We start from the raw sequence: 22,442 nt of genomic DNA on the forward strand, positions 1-22,442 counted from the left end.
CGCTGGCCTTTTCGGACCCCGGCATCCCTGTTGCTGGGTCTGTATTTGGGTCTTTGTCATCTCTCTCTCTTTCAGGTGGTGTTTCCAATGGCCTCCTGCCTGGCGCTGCACTGGTTGTCGGTTCCTGGGCTGGATGGTGGGGGCAGGTGGTGTGTTGTGGTGTCTACCTGCCTGGGGGTAAGTACCGCATTACGGTTTGTCTCCTGCTCTGGCTCCCTGGCTCTGGACTTTGGGGTCCCTGGCCTCCCTGTTGTTTGAGTCTGTGTTTTCTGCCTGTTGCCAGGTGCTGTGTTGATGGTCTGTGCCTATGCTGGCTGGTGGGGGTTGCTGGGGTTGTGTGGCATATGCCTCCCCAGGTGGTTTTTCAGTTGGGGTTTTCTTGCTCCTCTGTCACATTTCTTACTTTCCGTGTCGGGCCCTTGGGGTTCCCGGCCTCCCTGCTTATTGGTTTCTGTTCTCACCTGGGGGGGTTGGCATTGTTCCCTCTTTCTGGCCTGGTGTGGCTCTTGGAGCTGGTGTGCTGTGCCTCTGCTGCCTCTGACTGGTCTCCCGCAGCTATCCGTCATTGGATGTCAGCTCGGGGGCTGCAGTGGTGGTGCCCCTGGTTGGCCTGGTTGCCAGAGTTGCTGTTTGCATGTTACCCGGTGCTGAAATGTGGGATGGGCTTGGATTGGCTAGTGGGGGTTGCAGGATGTGTTGCAGTTTTCTTCTCCTCTCTTTGGTTCCTTTCTAGTGCTTTGGCCGCTTTTGGGTGTCCTCTGCATCTCTGCGGCCTGCTGTTTTGCACCTGGTTAGGGTTGAGTGTTGTGGGTCATCCTTCGTCTCTGCGGCTCCTTAGTTAACCCCTGTTGTTTCTTCCTGCCTGGTGAGGATGTTAGTGAGGCGGCCAGTGTGTTCTAGTGTCTGCCTGCCCTGGGGTGAGTGCCGCATTGCAGCTTTCCATTTTTGCTCCTGCTTTGTGGACCTGCTTGTTCCCATTTCCGGGCTGTGCCTTTCTCTCCCCTAGCCTTGCATCAACCCTGGGGCTTTATGGGGTTTTGTTCGGTATGTCCCTGGTGTGTCTGGTTGCCATCGGCCCTGTTTCGGGGGTGCCTGTGGTGTTGGCTTGGTCCTGTCTCTTTCCCCTTGGGGTTTGTTGTTTGGGCTTTGCCCTTTGGTTTTCCTGCACTCCTTCCAGCTGTGTTTCGTTTTTGGCCATGCGCTCCGATTCGGGGGCTGGTTTTGCGTCTGTGGTGTCTCTGGTCCCTGTTTTTTCTGGTTCTTTTTGGTGCTCTGCCGTTGCGGGGTCTGTGGGGGTTTGGTTTCTGGCCAGTCCCTCTTCTGGTCCCTCCCCCTCGGTGGCATCTGTGCCTTTGGATTCTCCGGGCTCGTCCCTCCTTGGGTTGTGATGTGGCCTTGAGTCTTCCTGTCTGGTGGTGGGGCCTTGGCTTTGCCTCTGTCTGTCTTGGCCTCGCTGTCCCTGTGTTTGGCACCTCCTATGCCTCTGCATTAGAGTTGGTGGTGCCTTTTCTGCCTAGTTGGGTCCAACTCTGGCCAGGGGGGCCTTGGTCCCTTGTGGGTCACCTTTGGGTATATGCCTGTGTCTTGTTTGGTTTTCCTGTCTCTGGTCGCTTTGCGCCTGGTTTGGGTGTGGGTCTCTTGGCCCCTTGGTGGTCCTATGCCGTGTGTTGCTCGGGACCAGGCCAGCGTTCTTTCCCTTTCAATTGGCCTCTCATATGCGCTTGCGTGGGGTGGGCTGCGTCTTGGCGTTGGCGTGCCGGTGGGGGTGGTTGGCTCCCTTCCTGTCTTCCTGCCGCTTTGTGTTCCCTTTGTGGCCTGGTGTGGCTGGTTCCTCTATGTCCTCTGTGGTTGGGGGCTTCGGGTTGTGGCAGTTGCCCTGTGCCCCTCCTTCCGGGCCAGTGGGGAAGCTGTGTTGGTGGCTTCGTGTCTTGCTGGTGTGTCTGTTGTTCTGTCTGATGGCTTCTTGGGTGTTTGGGAGGGTGTCTGCAGGGTTGGATTGTGGTGCGCCCTGTTTTTTCTCTCCAGTTTTTGCCCTTCTGTGGCTGCTCTTTGGTATCACCTAGAGTGGTTACTTGATGCCCTCCTTTGCTCTCCTGGCCGGTTGGCAGGCTGTTGATTCGGTTGGGGGTTCCCCTCTTCCTTGTTCTGGATTTTTACCTGTTTCTACCGTGTGGTCGACCCCCAGGTTTCTGGTTGGGAATGTTGCCCTTGGTGGGTGTTGTTTGTGGCGGCTTCTTTCCTGTTGGCCCAGTTTAGTCTTTGGGTTCCCCTGATTCCAGTGGCCTTGGGGGTTTTGCCTCTCCCCACTCTTGATTTGTGCCCTGGTCTAGTTCAGAGTCTGCTAGGGTAAATCCCTTAGTTTTCCTTGGGCGGGGTCTTGTTGGCCTTGTTTTGGTGGGGGGTTTGTGCTTCTGGCCTCTCCCTTACCTTTGTTTGGCGGGGTACCAGGTTTGTGTCTCAGTGTGCCCTGCTTTCAGGGTGGTTGCCTCGGTCCTGGCCTGTTGGCCTGCCCCTGTGCCCTGGGTCCTTCACCAGGTTTGTGGGTTTTGGCCTGTTGTCTGATGTCTCCACTGGTGGTTGGTGCTGGTGGTTCCTGCACCGTAGCCTGGTCTGCCTCTGAGGCTTTCTGTGGCAGTGTCATCTGGGCTCTCTGGTGGCTGGGGCTGTCGGGTTGGTGGGAGGGGGCTTGCTTTTGGATGCTGCTCCTTCTCTTCCTGGTTTGCTCTTTCTGGGCCTGCCCTTCGTGGTCCTCTGGGTCGGTGCCTTGGGACTTTCAGCAGGACTTGTCCTCATTGTCTGTGCTGGTTGGCTGCGGGACTTTCCCGGTGTGTTGGGATTGCTCTTGTGGTTTGTTGTGTCGATCCTTTGCATCCAGCTTCAGGTGGGGCCTGTTGCGTCTCTACCTGCTCTCCTCGGCTTTCTGGTGGGGTCGTTGTAGGTTCCTCCTCATCCAATGTAGAGGAATTGGTTGACAACCTAGGGGCCCTATCCCTTAAACTGAAAGTGAATGGCCTGACCCACCTTTAATGTCTTTTACTTGATCCTATGTTCACTAATACTGATTTATTAGTAGATAGCCCCATCCCACTACCCTGGAGTGACCACTATTTGATACCCTTTGCTTGGTCCCCACCGACCACTGATCGGTCTGAGGTTTCCCTAAAGAAACTTAGTCAGAATTGGTCTAGGATTCCTGTTGAGCCTTGGGCAGATATCCTCAATAACACTCGACCAACTCTAGAAGGGGACCCAGAATCAGTAAATCTTGAACTTATTGGATGGATTGAAGCCTCCTTGGACTTGGTGGCCCCCAAGAAGCCTACTAACAATAAAAAGGGCCTTAAAAAGATTGCTTGGTATACTCCCATTCTCAGAGAACTGAAACTAAAGAGTAAACTATTAGAGAGACAGTGGAGGAAAGATTTCTTAGAGGAAAAAAAGCAAATTTACAGAGAAGCCGTAAAATTGTACAAATTAGAAATCTGCAAAGCTCAAGCCAAGTATTATGAAACTAAAATCTCCTCAGCCTCTAACGCCCCGCGAGAAATGTTTAGGATTTTTAAAACACTCACTACCCCTTTATCACCATCACCACCTGTAGCTGACACACTAAGATGCTGCAATGACATAGCAGAATTCTTTCACACCAAGATTCAATCCATTTACTTAGCATTTCCATTAGCAACCACCCCCCAAAATCTCCTTCAGATGGAAAAAGGGGGGAGCCGGTTAACAACAGAACTGGAGGTCCATCCGCCCCTGGATTTGGAATCTCATAAAATCTACTCGAATAAATTAAAATCAGGCTCCCCGAGAGACATGGCTCCACCTACTGTTCTGAATCAAGTCCCCCATACAGTCGCCACTACTATTCTAAAACGTAGTAATCTATCCTTGAGCACAGGGAAGGTTCCATCCTCATGGAAACAAGCCATGGTGAGAGCACTGCTTAAAAAAGCAGGTGCCGGCCCAGAAGTGTTCTCGAATTATCGCCCCATATCACTGCTTCCAGGGATTGCGAAAATCGCGGAGAAACATGTAAATTCCATCCTGTCCACATAGTTGGAAGAGAATGGCTGTTTTCACTCTACGCAAACTGGATTTAGACCCCACCAGGGCACAGAGACAGCCTTGATTGCTGTCACTGAGGAAGCAAGAAAAATGATGGACTCTGGAGGCTCTGCAGCAATTATCCTCCTAGACCCGAGTGCAGCCTTCGATACTGTTAACCATCAACTGCTGATCTCTAGGATTAGAGTGGCAGGGATATCGGGAGCTGCACTGAGGTGGTTGGAGTCTTTTTTAGACGGCCGCTTATTCCAGGTCTTCGAGGACAACTTCATCTCCAAGAGCATGCCTTTGAGGTGTGGGGTGCCACAGGGCTCATCAGTTAGCCCGCCCCTTTTTAATATTTATATGAGTCCCTTCACCAAAATGGTTGAGCCCTTTGGCATACAAATCGTTACATATGCTGACGACACCCAATCGATAGTATCCTTTAACCAACCGGGAAACAGTCCAAATAATCTAGCTAATTGCCTTAAAACAATCTCAGCCTGGATCGACCGCTCCTTCCTTCAACTTAACGGAGCAAAAACAGAGTTGATGCTTCTGGGTAAACCTCTCCCAGTTGGGTCCACTCCCCTATGGCCTAATTGTTTGGGCATCGCTCCAACGCCCAAAGACCTAATAAAAAGTCTGGGAGTCTGGCTGGACAATAAACTAAACATGAAGGTCCGAGCTCAGAAGGTAGCAGGATGCTGCTTTGGATTATTAAGGATGATGAGGAAAGTTTTTTCGATATTGTCCTGGGAGGCTAAGAAATTAGTAGTCCAAGCTTTAATTCTCTCCTGCTTGGACTAGGCGAATGCCCTTTATGTTGGATCACCGCGATCCACATTAATGAGACTCCAGGCAGTTCAGAACTGTGCAGCCAGAATGCTTCTGCATATTCCACACAGAGAATCAGCTCGAGTAGCTATAGCTTTGCTGCACTGGCTGCCTGTTGCAGAGAGGATTCAGTTTAAAGCCCTCTGTGTCACCCACAAGATTATGGCAGCCAAAAGCCCGCCAATTCTACAATCAATCATTGTCCTACATCATCCCAGTAAAGCTTTGCGTCTGGAAACAAACGCTTGGCTACTGTCCCGAGCATTCACAAGACCAATAGTGGAGGCCAACAAATCTCCAGAAGGTGGAACACTCTTCCTGACTATATTCGTTTGGAAGAACACCATCTGTCTTTTAGCAGGCAGTTGAAGACGTTCCTGTTCCCAGCTAGTTAACTTAAGGCGTGCACTCGCAGGCTAGGTTCTTAGCACTGGTAGGCCTTATGGTAGCCATGCGCTTTATAAGTGCCATTTTCATTTCATTTCATTTTGGTGGTGTGGGGGGTTCTTCCCTTGCTGCGGGGGGTAACTCTGTCTTTTCTGCTGCTGGCTCTGGGTGTTGTATGGTGTACCTGTCCTTGGCGTCCTTCTCTCAGGTTGTGTGACCTTTCTGGATTTTTTGGGCTTGGGTCTCTGTGCTTTGCCTCCTTTCTGGCCTTGGCTGGGGGTCTTTTATCCCTGTTGGTGTGGCCCTGGCTTCTTCTGGTGTGTGATTGCTTTGGGCCTTCTTCTGTGGGTGGCCTCGTCACTTCCTTCTGTCTGGTGGGGTCAGTCTCTAGTCCTTTATTCTTGGGTTCTCCTCTGTGGTTGGTTTGGAGGTGTTCCCCGTGTGGGTTGTCTGCCCTTTGGGTGGGGCTCTGTGGTTTGGCTCCTTGCTTTGCTCTTCTTGATTGTCTTTTTCTTGTTATGGGGGTTCTGCCCTGTTGTTTGGTTGGGGCATTTCAGGTTGTGCGCTCCTGCCTGTGTTTTTTTCCTGTGGTTCTCCCATTTTCTTCTTTTGGGATTCTACTTTCATCGTGGTATCCCTGGTGTTCATGGGTGCTTGGAAGGCCGAGTTCTGGGGTTTGGTATTCTTTACTTTGTAATGAATGGGACAAGGACTCGAGGGACCAGGAGGTAATGCCCTATTACTTACCGGTAATCTTCATCACTCCTGGTCCCATTGTCCTGGTCCCATTCCTTACAACTCTCTCTCCCCCCTGGATGGCCGGCCTTTCTGTTGGTGACTTGGCAGTTCAGGCGGAATGCTGGGTAGGTGCAGCTTATGTACTCCCAGTGGGAGGGGGTTTGGTTAGGTGTCCTTGTGGTCCCACCGTTTGCTGGGCTGGAGGGCAAGTTATGGAAGTAGTCCTTTGTTACAGTGGTTCACCTGCTCTATGGAGAGTCACTATGGAGGGTGAATCATGGTCGCATAGTGGGTCCTCTGATTGGGCCCCCCAAGAGGTCCCAAAATGTGGCTGCTGCATCCAGGGCTAAGCAACGTCTGCACTGTACTTGCTCTGGGAGAGAAGGCTGCTGTGATGGAGGAGGAACGCAATGAGTCTTATTGTCCAGGATGGTTTTAAACTTGTCCCGAAACAGGACAGCATATTTGACTCCCATCTTGTAGTTGACATTTGGCTCCTAGTAAGGTAGCCTGTCGTCATTGGACCACCAGCGTGTAATCTAGGACAATGAGTATGCAATGATTACCTTTCAGAAGAGGGTCACATTGTCTTGCTTTCTTGAGTACAGCAGATATGTCAGACCTACACTACAGACCCCTCCCTCACCGGATTCCTCCCTTCGGCTGCACCTTTGCACTTTGGAGGGCATTTTGAAATTCTCCTGCGGTACTTGCCTGGGTTGCAGAGCGGTGTTCTGTGCCAGTAGTTCGGTTTCGGCCGCCTGGATGGGGTCCATGTCTAGAGATTGGTTTCTCTGCAGTGCGGTGGCTCTTCAGTTCCCTCTCTGTGCAGCATCACTTGGTGGTACCTGGTGACAGAGGAATGGCCGCTCTACTACTGTGTGTTTGATCTCTCCGGGGAGCTGAGGTGAGACGGATGTGTGACAGGGTGGAGACAGGCTACCCTGCAGAGAGGGCTCCCCTTGTGTGTAAGAAACCTAAGCCTACCTTAAACCTAAAGCAGTATCCAGTGGTGGCAGTATCCAGTTGTGACTGCATCAGTGGAGTAGCAGAAGAGATGGTTGTATTTGCACTAGGATGTGAGTGGAGGAGATGAATGGAGTGCTCTTCTCTTTGATCCTTGTGACTTTTGCACCTTTTTGAGTCCTTGGACAGGACGGGGCAACTGGATAATAGTTTAGGAGGTGGAGGCTGTGGAATTTGTTACCCTGGGTGAGCACATTTCAGTCCAGCACAATATGACCTTGTTTAACCCGAAGTCAGTTGAAGGCAATTCAGTCTTGATTAGGAGCAATGCCTCCAAATAGTGGGTATGTCTGGGAAGCAGGATGTCCTCACGTAGTAATGGAAAATGCAGTGGAAGGGCAGCCAAATGCCCCTGCAATGAGTTCTGGAGATAATAATGGCAAACAATAAGTTAGTAAGACAACAGTAAGTATACTTGCAGGATAAAATTTGCCTGAAGTTAAACTCAGAAAAGCCTGAGGTAATATTATTTGGCCCAGAACTACATTTTTGGGGACCTGAGGTATGGCCAACTACTATGGGCCAAATCCCCACCCCGGTGGATAAAGCACGAAATCTAGGAGTAATCATCGATACTAAAGTCAATTTTACAGATCAAGTAAATACACTCACCTCCTCCACATTCAACACTCTCAGACTAATTAAAAAGGTTCTACCTTTTATACCAGCCAACCTGCAAAAAACTCTAGTCAATGTGCTAATCAAATTGATTACTGCAACAGTTTGCTTCTGACGACTCCGAAATATAACCTTAATAAGCTTCAGGTTTTGCAAAATGCTGCGGCAAGACTCCTATTGAAAATACCCAAATTTTGCTCAGTGAGTAAAAATTTGAAAGACCTACATTGGCTCCCCATTAAATACGCTGTCTAACCTACAAAGCAATCCATAATCTGGGCCCAACCTTTCTGAATCACAGCTTCAAGCAGTATGTGCCAACGAGGAAACTTTGATCAGCCACTTCAAACCAGTTCATACAGCCCTGTTTTAAAATAACTCGATTGGGCGGGAGGAGCCTTGTGATGGAAGCAACAAAAATATGGAATACCAATCCCTCTGGGGATAAAGAATGAACCAAGTCTTCTATCTTTCAGAAAGGATGTAAAGACCTGGTTGTTTAACTCAGGGTAACTCCTCTGGCAGTACTTATTTACATTTCGCTGACACAAACAGCGCTTAGACGCCCCTGGGCATTAATGCGCTATATAAATAAAATTAACATAACATAACATGGCAGTGGAGGTAAAACAGATAAATAGGTGTATGCCTTTGTTAGTTATGCCGGAAGTAAATCAGTATTTGTAGAAATCAGAAATGGAGATGATATCACTGATGGATGTAAATGGCACTAGTCAGTTAATATTTCAAAATGCCCAATGCTGATCAGGAAACTAGGGTGACAAGCAGGGTATAACAGCTATGCCTCCCGTTAGAGGAGAGTTTATAAATATAAAAGCAAAATTGGCAAGGGAAAGAGAAAGAGATGGTGGATGGGGCAATTATCAGTAAGAAGGAAGCACAGTGTCAGGACAAGCAATAAGAGTAATAAAGTCAGACTAGCTACGAAGATAAAGGAGGAAGAGGCTGATATGCAAAGGGGGGGTGGGGCATCAAGCAGAATATGCAAAATTGTGGGAATCAGCCAAAAAAGAAGTTAACAATTTATAAAAAAACAAGCCAAAAAGTTGATAAAGTGAACAAGAATCCTTTGAGCGGATGGGAAGGAAAGAAGATGGTGGAAGGTACCAGCTTAGGGGGAATAGAGAGCTTCCTCTTGTGGGGGGAGTGTATTAGAGGAGTCCAAAGGGTAACTTCTATAGGCATCTGTATCAGGAGAACAGTAATCTGCAGGTCTATCTGAAATCCTTTGAAATAAATGCAAACAGGAAAAGAACGAGGAATTTGTCTTCATTAAATCTGTCCTAACTTCTGTTTTTTCTTGCTAAGTGCCTGAGCCTATGGAAAATATCCACAGAAGACCTAAAGTACGTATGTTTTGTCTTAAGCAAGGATGGTAAAGAGGTGGCAAAGGTGCTCCTCTGTTCTGAGATGGTGAAAATGACATTGATGAAAGCAGATGGAAAGGACTAAACTAGTACAGCAACAAGTGATAGAAAAGAAAGATCCCCTGAGGGGGGTAACCTTTTGAAACATCACACGAGACTCTACCAAAATCACTTAGAGATATACTCCCAAAAGACCTGCAATAGAAAAATAGTTGATGATAATAATAAACGCAGCTGCCAAGTGACTATCCCACTAGCCAGTCATAAATGAAATGGTAGGTGAGGCGGAAAGGGGAGGGAAGGGGTGAGGAGGGATTCCATCTAGGGAACCGCTATGGATGTCTGTCAGGTACATTATACATGTGCCTTGAAAGAGAGAAGGGGGTGCATGAGCGATTTGGACTAGGAGAAAAGTACTTTGCACAGCCTGGGGTTTCTTTCTTGGAAAATAGGTGGTTTTAGGAAAACCTAATCGTTGGAAGTATTCAAAGAATTAGTGGAAACATATGAGATCTTATGTCTACAGGAAACATAAATGTGGAAAGAGCCATCTCTGGTCAAGGGTTTTAGCTTGATATCTAAAAGAGCAGACTAAGCAGGTCAGGGGTCGCCTGTTGGATGAATTGATGAAGTTTATATCTACTAAAGTGGCAAATAAAAATAATAGCACTGAAGGTGGCATGTACTGGATCTCCTCTTCCTTAGTTAGGTATAGGGGAAAAATAACTTTCAAAGATTTTACTGCAACAGTTGAAAGCCTGGGTAGAAACCAATAACATAATCCCACAGGAGCAAAGGAGTTTCAAAGAGGGGCATTCATCCTTATATTATTGTTTTAGCTTGTGGGGACTGGCAATGAAATCCATAGATCAAAGGAGGGGAAATTGATTTGTTGCTTTGTGGACTTTTGTGCTGCACTTATATGGTGGATCGTAATCTGCTATGGAAGACCTTAACCTGCTTTGGAATCTTGAGTGACCTTTTACTAACACTTCAGGACTACACAGACAGAACTGGGTGCAGATGACAGTGAATACGGAATGAACTTTAACTCAGAAGATAAAGATAGGGAATGGTCTCTGCCAAGGCTGTGTATTGGATTTTCCTGTTATTTCTTATAATTTTGGCTGATCTATCATCAGGTCCAATAGGGTATCCTTACCATCACTCACAAAGTGTACCGACAACCGCGCTCCCCAATCCTTCTCAGGTACCCGGTGGGACACCATTGCTATCTCATATGCGGCAAACCATTGCCCAATATCCTCACTCTTGTGAAAATCCTTAATGACATCTTTAGGAATATAAACTCTACTCTCATGAGTTACTAAAAGGTATGCTGCCACTAGAGGGGGAGACCGGAACACTCCTCTCCCTGATCCCTCTCTCCCTCAACATTCTCTCATGCTCCATTTTTATTTTCAATTGACAATCGATTCTTCTAAATGTCTAACTTCTGACTCTCAAGGTCCTTCTAACCTTCCATTTTAGCCATCTCTCAACTATGCTTCCTATCTCTCTCCCTGTCCTCCTGCTCTTCTGGGGTCAGGCTCCTTTGGGATACACTAGTACCTGGATTGGAGGGTGTTCTATCTACCCCTTCTACTTCATCATCCTGCTGCCCTCCAGCATTCTTTTCCTCATCTCCAGTGGACTCTCTAGCTTCCCACCAGGCCTTCAGCACCTTCTGGTACTCCTCCTTCCTAGAGAGGCCTATCACGGGGACGTCAAATTGCTTACAAAATACTTCAGCTGTTTGGCTGTATAAGTATCTAATCTTTCCTCCTCAAAGGTGAGATCCTCCGACGCATTGGAGGTTGGCCTTCCCATATTAGTAGTGCTCATGGCTGCGATCAACAATTCAATCCTACAACAACCAACCAAATAATAAAAAAATAATTGCAGCTGCGCTTTGGTCTACACTCACCAGTGGTGTCTACGATTTATTGTACGTGGATTATAAATGCAAGTCCTGATCCTCACCGCTGACTGCCAATGTTAGAAATGGGGGTCTCTAGTTGGCAATGACTGGCACCAATGTCCAAATAGGGACCCTTCTTCCTAAGTCAGGGCAAGTGGGCTACCCCTATTGACAACCCCTGCTCAACCCTGTGGTAATGTAGCACGAGCAATTAGGCCTATCTCAGAGGCAGTGTGTGAAGCATTTATGCCTATGTACAACAAGGCAGTAACAACACCACAAAAGGACAAAACTCAGGTAGGTTTAGAAAAATAATATCTTTATCTAACAGTTTAACTCAAAACTCTCAAAGCGCTTCAACAAGCTACAATGCACGTAAATTAGTAGGGACTCAAAAAGGGCAATAACAAATTCACCACAACGTGACAATGACTGAGTTCAAGGCTGGGGCCTACGCGACCCGTTGCACCCCAGATACCTGCAGGTGAAATGGGACACAGCATGCAGCTTCTCGAAGAAGTGGAGGCAATGACAGGCAAACTCCCAGCGGCCACAAGACTGGGCTGCAGAGGTCCGCAGCGTGCAACCACAATGATTCAGGAACTCGGGGACAGGTGGGCTCTCAGCGGTAGCAGCACGCGGCTGCGGAGGCCCGGGCTGGTGGTGGCGATGGCTCTCGTCTTGCAGCTCCATGGTGGGCTCACAGAGGTAGCAGCTCCCTCTTAGCTGTGGGGGCCCACGAGACGTTAACGACAATCCTCGACAATGGTGACTAAGGTGCGGGCACTCAGCGGCAGCAGCTTTCTCCTAGCTGCGGCGGTTCACAGGACAAATCCCAATGAGGTAAAGTTAGCAAAGGTGCGGGCACACAGCAGCAGCAGCTCTCTCTTAGCAACAGTGGCCCACAGGACAAATCCCAATGAGGCAAAGTTACTAAAGGTGCAGGCACTCAGTGGCAGCAGCTCTCTCTTAGCTGTGGCAGCCCACAGGACCAAGGGTGATGCAAAGTTGGCCAAGCGGCGGGCACTCAGCGGCGGTAGCTCTCTATGAGCTGCAGCGGCCCACACGGATTCACAAAAGGGGACAAAGGGTTCACACTCAGGCGGGCTCTCACCCGGCGGCAGCTCTCTCTCAGCTGCAGCGGCCCACACAGTTTCAGTGGAAGTTGAGAAGGTTCAAATTGAGGCGGACACTCAGCGGGGGCAGCTCTCTCTTAGCTGCAGCGGCCCACACATATTTAGCGGAAGTTTCACAGGTTCAAATTCAGGGGGGTTCTCAGTGGCAGCAGCTCTCTCTTAGCTGCAGTGACCCACACAGATTGAGTGAAAGGTTCAAAGGTTCAATTTCAGATGGGGTCTCAGCGGCAGCAGCATCTCTTTCTTAGCTACAGCGTTCCACACAGGTTCAGCGAAAGTTTCAAAGGTTCAGTCCGCAGTCCTCGTAGTAGAACCAGAGGCTCCAGATTACTCAACGGAGGCCTCACCTGCAAGCAGAATTTCTCGCACAGGAATTCCGACGGCTAACGGGGTGAAGTCTAATGTCCCTGAGACTTCTGCAGGAGGTGCTCTCGATTAAGGCCCTCGGGTAGTTTCTTCGTCAAGCTTGGGGAAAGTTTCAAAGTCCTTTCCTCTGTTCACTAGGACAGAGTTTCGTCTTGACATCCAGAAGGAACACACTTGGACAAAGTGTCTCTTCCCGTATCCTGACTTTCTCACCTCCCCTACCCCCCACTTCTTTTCTCTCTCCTTTCTCTTCTCTCCTAATGTATTGCTGATTGTTTGATGTAATGTGTAATTGTTGATCTTTTTCTGTTATATTGTTGAACCACATTGTTGCACTTCCTTTCGTCCCTCCTGTCGTCTCCTTCCACATCCTCCCTCTATTTATGTCTCTCCTTCTCCCCTCTACAATGTATTGAGACTGAACTATTTTGTCTGATGCCCGATGGAGCTACCTGGTTTAGCTATAGAGGAGATGGGCCGTGGATTCCCTCCTTGGTCATCACCTACCCAGTCGGTCTTTAGACAGACTTCTTTTCGTCTCTCCATATTGTCTCTTCCCTTATCCTCCCTTTCTCACCTCCCCTGCCCCCTCCACTACTTTTCTTTCTCCTTTCTCTCCTCTCATAATTGTATTGCCTATTTTTTTTTTGTGTAATTGTTGAACTTTTTCTGTTACCCTGTTGATTCTCATGCAAAGCGCTCTGATACCTCCGGGTCTAGCCAGCGATATATAAAACTCTTTAAATAAATAAATAAATAAATACTATCAGACACCCAGTGAGAGGTGGAGCCATCATTCACCTTGCCAGACAGGGCCCTGCTCGGATCAAAGAGTCACCACTCCTCATGCCCTAAATACCGGTCTCTGTTTCCAGCCAGGTCTGACCCAGCTGGCCCTGCTGCTCCAAAACCAGACGGCCAATACAGATGCTTGCAAAGCCTACAGTAACACTTAGGCAAGAAACTACAGCTTTTTCGGAAGAGGCCTTTCCCAACAGGGGATATATAAACGGTCCTTACTAAAAAGTGTCTCTCAATGTCCTGAGCATAAACATATCAAACTCGAAGTTCCTATCAGGTTCCTGGGGTCAGATAGGATGATAGAAGGTAATCCTCAACGAGTCCATTCTGGCCTATTAGAACGGATCGTTTCACAATAGCGACAGTGAAATGGAGGGTAACTCACTATAAGAACCTGCTACACAGATCTAGGCATTATGGTTATTCTAATTTATACAGTCATCTTTATACAGGGAGCATTCGTGCTGTGGCACTGATTAGCAGTGGCACGGCACCCAGAGCATCTAAATCCAGCCAACATAACAGAGACAAAGAGAAAAGAGGAAGGGGTACCCACTCCAATGATGCCAGGTCTAACAGGCAGCACTGAAGTTGAGCAACCTCTGGAAGGTTGCAGCAGCGTTCTACAATCCAAAAGGCATTACCTGGGACTGGAAGTATCCTTCTGAGGTAAAGAACTGTTAGATCCAACAGTTTCAGAATGGCTGGTATGCATTGAAGCCAGTCAGAATCCACCATTCTGGATAGGATGAGCATGATACACATGTCTGATAACCTGTGCTCAACCTTGGGTAGCTTGGCATAGAGCAGTTAGGCTTATCCTCAGGGCACCATTCTCATAACACACTGCGTATGCCACAAAAAGAGTCTTTGAATTACACACACACTGAAATCCAAACAAGATACACATTGTGTATATATACTTTGCAGTTATAAACAATTGCCAAACTTTCCCGGAAGGAGAATGGTCAAGCAAACAAAGGTCTTTGACTACACGTCGTGACCCAGACCCTCAAGTACACCAGCCAGAGATACATGTTGCCCCTGCTGGCGCCCCCTTGACTAGACTGACAAAACAACCTAAAACAGAAAGAAACAGTTACTTAGTTTCATTCATCCAGATTAGATTAGACTTCCAGATGCCCAGCAGCACCTGCACGAGTGCAGGATTGCTATCCCCATCCTGTAGACAAAAAGTTGTGACCCAGGAAGCTGGAGCACTTCCAAAGCTGGAGAAATGTTTCCCCTCAGGTGAAGGTGGTAGCTGCTGTAGCTCCTGGCAGCAGGTTGTGGGAACCCACAAGGCATAATAAAGCCCCTCAGGCCCCGCCACAATGTTCTCCACAACAAAGTGAAAATGAAAAACGCATAGATGCAGAAAAAAGTGATAGGTAGTGAGTTAACAGTACCTCACAGTATATCCCAAAGATTATTATTTTTTTTTTTTATAGGATCCTGGGGGTGTGGTTAAAAATATAAGAGTAACAAGGTGATTTTTGAAAGTTATTCCTCAATGAACCTAGATTCAAATTAATGCCAGCATGTTTCAAGCACTCACAATTTGTTCAAAACGGACCTGGGGCCTACTTCAGGGATAAAGTCATATCCATGCACAAAATGCTAAATAGCCTTTCAAAATATTCCGCCATGCTAATCCATTGTGAGAAGCAGCCCCCGTTGTATTAAACACACCATTCTGTGCCAGTCACGACCCTTGCATGTAATGCACACCCACAAATGCCCTACATTTCCCAACACTGCACCCTGTCACAAGAGAGAACTCTGATATAGAAAAATACATGCAGCACCTTGGCACGTAGATTTTTAATTGCCATGCCGAGTAACAGTAACCTGCACACATAGACGGCACCAGAGCAAACCTGTGGCATGATCAATGACCTACCTCAGTGGATTGCACAACCAGTGCTGCAGGCCCTTGGAGGAGCATTTGAGGTACATGCCCTGGGTATATGTCATACTCCTAGAGATGGGGCTTACAGCTAACTCGAATCAGCCAATCATGTATTCACCAATCATCAGTATGTTTATGACGAGTACAGTGCTTTGTAGTTGAATGGCAGCATCAAACGCGCTCAAAGTTCTAAGGCAAGCATCTTGACCAAAGAAAAACTGGGTGGGAGAAAAGCAACAAGTAGAGGGAAAGCACCTTATAAAGGGCCATTTCCAACAAGAAAGCTGACCTCTCTTTAGCCCTCTCTGTCAAAGCAGTCTGCCCATACCCTGAAGCAACTTCAAACGTGCTGAGGAACTTGCAACACCCAAACAACCTATGAGCTCATGAGCTAAGGGATGGGGTGCGCATTAGACTTGGTGACTGCATTAGGCGCCCAGTAGTCCACGCACAGCCTAAGTTCTGGGATGGTACCTCGAGGGGCAGATTTGGGGACCAATACCAGTGGGCTGGACCAATGACTGTTTGAGGACTCAATGACCCATAACTCCAACATTTTGGAGACTTCCTTCTGAATGGCTCTCACCTTCTCAGATCAATGTCATGGGTACACCATGTAGTGAGTCCTGGGGTAAGGAAGAAAAGTGAGGCAAACTGCCCCAACAACTGGCAGCAGTCTCTCTGTTGACCTAGGGTCAGGATAGGGTAGAGGCTGACACCCTCTACTGATCTATCCTACTCCTTTCCTGAAAGGAGGTCAGGGAGAGGTTCACTCTTCTCTTCCACTGCACCATCTGTGAGCAGCAGCATGGTTACTTATAACCTATCAAAGTGGGGTTTGAGATTAGTGATGTGCAAACCCCTTGAATGGGAGTCTTGAGGTCCACAAGGAAGGTGACCTCACTCGTGTGCTCTTTCACCTCATAGAGGCCAGACAAGTGGTCTTGCATGGCCATAGAATCCAGGATTCACCGCCCACACTTTTTAGCCAGGCTAAAACTTGACCAGTGTTGCCTTCTAGTCACACTACCATTGTATGACTTCCTGGCTGGCTTTTCGATTCTTTTTGACCTTCTTCTGGGTCTGGAGTGCCAGTATGTAGCTGGCAACATCCTGGGAAATTCCTGGGAGCTTGCTCCCAGCCCTCCTTCACCAGTCTGAGAGGTCCTCTAATAGGGTGCCCGTACAGAATTTCAAAGGGGCTCAAGCCCTCCCCTGCTGCAGTACCTTCTTGTAGGCAAACAAAAGGCATGGCAGTAGGACATCCCACCCCTGCGTCAGGGCCTACGACAGGCTAATGATCATGTATTTTAGGGTCTTATTGAACCTCTCAACAAGCCCATTAGTTTGTGGTAGTTAGGGGTGGAGAACTTACAGGCTACCCCACACTCCTTCCACAAGGACTACACATATGTAGACATGAAGTTAGTACCTCAATAAAATATGGGCTCCTCTGGGAACCTCACATGGGTTAAGGTCCCCACCAGTGCCTTGGCCACTGCAGGGGCAGCCATTGATCTCAGAGGTATAGCCTCCAGGTAGCGGGTGACATGGTCCACCTAGACCCAAATACACTTGTTTTCAAGGGCTCTCATAAGGTCCAGATGCTGCCAAACAATGTCAATACCCACCTGTTCAAAGGGAGTTCCAACAACAGAGAATGGTTGCAGGGGAGCCTTGTGCTTACATCCTGACTTGCCACTTGGCAGGTTGGGCACGGTCTGCGGAACGCATCTGAGGTCATCCTCATCAAGGGCCACTAATAGTAGTGACAAACCTTTCAAAGGTCTTCTTCTGTCCTATGTGACCTGCCAGCAGAACATCATGAGTCATCTCTAGTAGGAAGGCCCTGTAGCACTGGGGGTCAGCCAACACACAGCTTTCACCAAGTTCAGGAACCTTAGGCTCTCTATACAGCAGATCTTTCTCCGAAAAGATCAAGTGATCACCAGAGGTGTTGCCAGCTGCCTACGTCTCAGCCTTCCCATTGTAGGGACTCAAGAGTAGAGCACCATGCAGAACTCCTCCATGGTGGGACCCCCTTCCTTCTGCCAGTTGGTTGGCTCATGTAGATTTTCCTGGGCAGTAATTTTCTACAGTGTAGGTTGCCGGGTGTCTTCCTCAGGCTCAGTCCCCTCCTGGACAATTGGAGTTTCAGGGGTGGGTTTCCTGTGCCCCTTGCCCTTCATCTTGGGGAAAGCACCTGGGTCATTCTTCCTGGCTCCAGATCCTCCTGACTATCCTCTCAGGGAGCTGTGGACTGTGTGGTCAGGCACACCCACTCAGGCAATCCTTACATGTCCAAGTGCAACTGGAGCTCTACCGCCTTCCAGATGGTGTGCTCAGAGTCAGTGCCAAGCAGAAAATCCATTGGCCTGGTTGAACTCACAGCTTCCCTCAAGGAACGAGATACTCCCCACCATTCAAAGGTAACCAGATCTTCTGGGTATTGGCTCCCATGGTTGCTGGCTGCAAAAACCTGGTGGAATGCATTAGGGACTACGTTCTCTGAGGACCTCAGATAACATCTGACGGTTGTCATGTTGGCTACAGTATCTCTCAGAGCCTCGACACTCTGCCAATTGACGATGACCCTTGGCCTGTATTTTCTAGTGTTGTTATGCATGTGAGTTCTCTGTACGATCTCTCTGTCACCGTTTGTGCTGCCCCACACACTATCTGGGGCAATATCCTCCCCAAATACTACACTAACCAACCCTGGTGTCTGCCCACCAGTGGGGGGCTTTGCCCACTTGGGATAGTGGGCATCCCCCTTAATTTTCCCAACCTTTTGGCACTCATAGCACTTAGGGGTACTTTTCCTAAGGAGTAACTATTAGGAAACCATGTCTTCTTCAGTTCAGATGGGGATTGGGATTCCAGACCCTTAGAACTAGTTTGGGAACCTTTAGAGATCCTTCTGTTTTTATGTTTATCTCCCCCTTCTTTCTTCTGGTGGAAACCCTGCCAAATCTTGTGGTGATCCCCCCAATATACCTTCTTATGGACACTGGTGCTGAGCTAGTGGCCTGCCTCTTTGGCAAGTACACACGAGACAGTGAGCTTGTTATCAATAAGCTTTTGTGCAGATCTGCAAACCAAAGCATGAACATGTGCTCTTTCACAATCAAATTGTACAGCCCCTGACAATCCTTAACTTCACTGCCCATGACCCAACCATCCAGTGTCTTGCAAGAGGAGTCCACGCAATCCACCAAGGTCTGCTGGTCCAGCTTTCAGCTGTCCCTAAACTACTGCATGTAGTTCTCAGGGGTGCGGTCATATTTTTTGACAAGGCTATCCATCATGGGGTGATACCTCACCCTAACCCCCTTATATAGGGCCAGAGGGCATCCCTCCCCTCACTGGGGATGTGTTTCCACAGCCTAGCCCCCCCCCCCAATCCTCCACAGCAATCCTATGAACCTGTACTACGACCCCATGAGCTTCAAACCACTGTCCTATGTCATGATCCATAACAATGTCAGGCACCAGACCTTTGCGAATATGGACCCTCAAGTCCCCAGAGGACACTGCAGGTATCCTGCCACCAAGAGTGCTGGGCTTTGCTTGCCTACCTCTTATGCCTATCTCTCTGAAGTATTACACCTATAACATTCCTCTTCCTCCATGGTAAGTTATTCTGCTCTGTCTCCTTGTCCAGTTTATTTTTCTCTCTTTTCAACTGAGTCTAAACATCCTCACTGCCTTTCTGTCCGCCAGCTCCTCTGTGGACAACCTTTAAGAAGGCAAACAGCTTTCGGGCCTTTCAGGGAGTTCCATCTTGGGGGTCACGTCTCCTCTTCAGCTGAAGGCTGTACATGAGGCAGAACCTCTCATTGCCTTTTCATCTCATCATCCCCTTCTGTGGCTGCAACCAATAACCGGGGGGCTGCCGCCCAGGCCCTCAGTCCCTTTTGGAACTCCACCTTCTGGTGGTGCCCTTTGCTGTAAGTCACCTCTACTTGATGAACTCTTTAAGCTGGGCCACAGAGTAGGCATCCACGCTGCCCAGCTCAAACTCCATCCTTGCAGATGTGGTTCCATGGACAGAGTCAGAATTTTGTTTTTGAAGAAAACAAAAAGGCCAATTAAGACGAATTTAGAACTCAAATTGGTCTCAGTTATGGGATATAAGTGTAACACAAAATCACTGTATAGCCCTGCACAAACACATGGCCAGACCCTCACTACTGATTAGTAGTGTGAGAAATTGGGTTGCTGGTTGACTGGGGTGTGAGCCCAGGTCTAGCAGCAACCACAGTCCTTGTCAGGGTGGGGCACAAGCCAACCATAATTTAACCTGTGCTCATCCTTCTGATAGCTTGGCACAAAGCAGTCAGGCTTAATTCAGAGGCAATGTGTAAAGTATTTGTGCCACACTTCAAGTAGTAATAAAATAAAAACACAGCGCAAAAATAATCGAACACCAGATTACAAAAATAGAAAAAAAAAACAAAAATTCAGTCAGTAGAACTATAGATATGTAATCTTAAAATGTCAGTAAAAATAAAACCAAAAAAGCACAATGCGCCAACAATGGATATCCAGTAGTTGCTGACAAGGACAAAGTCTCAAGTTCAGGGTGACCACAATGGAGCACGGGCCAGCTACAGGGACCCAGTTAGGCCTGCTGAACAAAGTACCTTAAGTCCTGGTTTCTGGAGCATTGAGAGGGACCACGTTGAAAATGCATCACACAGCCAAAGAAATACATTGGTTCCGAGGTGCGGCGAGGCTGTGTTTCGAGGGCCCGTGTTGTCTTCGAGTGTCCCATATATTGGGACTTGCAATGCAAAATCTGGTGCCAATGATGAGTCATGCAATCAGGGTGATGCGTTGGTTCCATGGAGCTGCGAGGCTGCGATGTGGAGTTCGTCGTCGTTGTTGAGGTTGTCCTCAATGAGGGATGCGATGGCCTGCACATCAGAGGTTCAGATGAAGCTTGCGATGCTGGTGTTTGCGATGGGGAACACACACAAAGTGGCTGTGATGCATTGCTTCTGCTTGCGTTTGCGCCATGCAGCGGAAAATATTTGTCAGTTCCACTGGATCCACAAAGTTTGACAGAACACCTTAGGCTCACTTCCAAGGGTCCAGAACTGAGTAGGGGTCCTCTTGGCAGGGTAGACTCGCGGATGGCAGAGTCCAGGTGTTGGAGTTGAGGTTGAGGCGCAAGTCCAGAGGTCAGCCGACTAGCACTTGGAGTCTCTCTGAAACCATGTGCTCAAAAGATGCAGGTCTTATTACCTAGGCAAGAGGGCAGTAGGCAGCAGGTCAGAACAAGAGGGTAGCAGTTCCTTCAGAACAGCAGTCCAGCAGAGTGGCAGTCCTTTCAGCAGCACAGCCTTCATTCTTCCTGGCAGAGAATACACAGATCTAAATTGTGCTGAAGAATTTGTGTCTGAGGTCCATTATTTATACCCATTTGTGCCTTTGAAGTTGAAAAAACATCTAGAGGTTCCCTTTGACGTCACTAGACATCATGCCTTCCCCTTCCTGGCTCCAGACTAACTACAGGGAGTACAGGGATCTTTGTGTGGAGGCTGTACACAGCCTATCCAAGTGTAAGTTGGGCTGTGTCCAGCTCTGCCCTCCCATCCTGCCAGTGACAGCCCATCCCCGCACATCCAAGGTCTCTATTGTATTTAACTGTCTAGCAGGAATACTAAAAGCCCAACTGCCAACTACACATAGTCATGTGACTAAGAGACAGGCTGCAGGCATTAAATGGCTTAGGTATGACAATGTCAACTTTCTAAAAGTCGCATTTTCATAATTGTAATTTAAAGTATGACTTCACCACAAGCTACCATTTTTTATTACAATTCCAAAGACATCAAACATAAAATGGTCACCTACTCCCTTTTGCAAATTACAGCTTATTAAATGTAATATGATAACTCCAATGTTCTACTATGTGAGAGATAGGCCTAGTAGTAGTGAAAAGCAAATGTAAGCTTTTTTTTACTATCAGGATATGAACTAAAAAGTACATGTCCCACTATTTAAATACATTGCCTCCTGCCCCCTTGGTAGTCCAGGACATTTCATAGGGGTGACATACATATATTAAAAAAGAAAGATTGGGTCTCGCTAAATGTTTATTGTTCCAGGTTGACATTTCAGTTTAAAAACTGCACACACAGGCTTCAAAGGCACACCTGGAACATGTTTAAAGTGCTACTAAAGTGGATGGCACAATCAGTGCTGCAGGCCTTTAAAGAGGGAGCACAACCACTTTAGCGCTAGTTAGCCGTGGGCAAGTGAGCAAAATATTAATGCCAGCAAAAACAAAGTCAACAAAACACTAGAGATGAAAGCAAAATATATGGGGGAAAATCACCCCAAGTCTAGGGTGTGCCATTAACTCTGCTTTTTGCAAAAATACTCTTATTCCACCACGTGGAGGAGTCTACCTGCAAGCACCTAGCAGTCAGACTCATTATGATTCAGATAAGGGAATCACTTTTGTCCTTTTTCTCTTTCCCTTTGGAACACCAGTTCAGAAGGGCCAGGAGCAAGGAGCACAAACTATATTCCCTACATTATATGTACATAGTCAGGGCTGTAATTTAAAAACCAATAAACTTGAACTTATAAGTTGGAGGTCAAGGTGGGGCAGCATAAAGAGTTTGAAGTCACGAGGGGCGGCGTCAAGCAAAAGCTGAGCCTGACCATCAATTTACACATTTATGTTCCAAGGCACTCTTTTCTGCCACTCCTGAGGGCCTCTCTCTGAATCCCTATCTTACCCCACCATTCTCGGCACTTTTTCCCTTCCACCCCTCACCCCATGCCCATAACCAAAGAAGCAGAACCTGCCTTATCACTGCTGAAGCCTGCAGTGATTAAGGAACCATGCAGTGAGTCACTGGAGAGGAGCAAAGTGTCTGTCCCCATCATTGCATGTTCAACTCCAGAATGCAGACAGAGGTGCACTGGTGGAGGTATGCAAATAACTGGCAATTCCTCAGCATGTGCTGCCATAGTTGCCGCAACTATGCTTCCCATCATGTTTCACTCTGACATTTACTCTTCCAGTCCTCAGGGGCTTTGGTGAGAGTGGTGGCCATTGCTTGAAATGGAAAAGTAGAAATGCAGGTACTCTCTACAAAAGTACCTGCTTGTTTCTGAGAAATGCAATTAAAAGTATTGCATGTCTGTTGAGAAGTGCCGGTACTCTTCCTCTCTAAGGAAAAAAGTGTTGGTCCTCCATACCAAACAGTACCGTCCTATTTAAAGCACTGGTGGTGACG

This window comes from Lissotriton helveticus, chromosome 5_1 (assembly GCF_964261635.1).
Source record: "Lissotriton helveticus chromosome 5_1, aLisHel1.1, whole genome shotgun sequence".
Taxonomy (NCBI): Eukaryota; Metazoa; Chordata; class Amphibia; order Caudata; family Salamandridae; genus Lissotriton; species Lissotriton helveticus.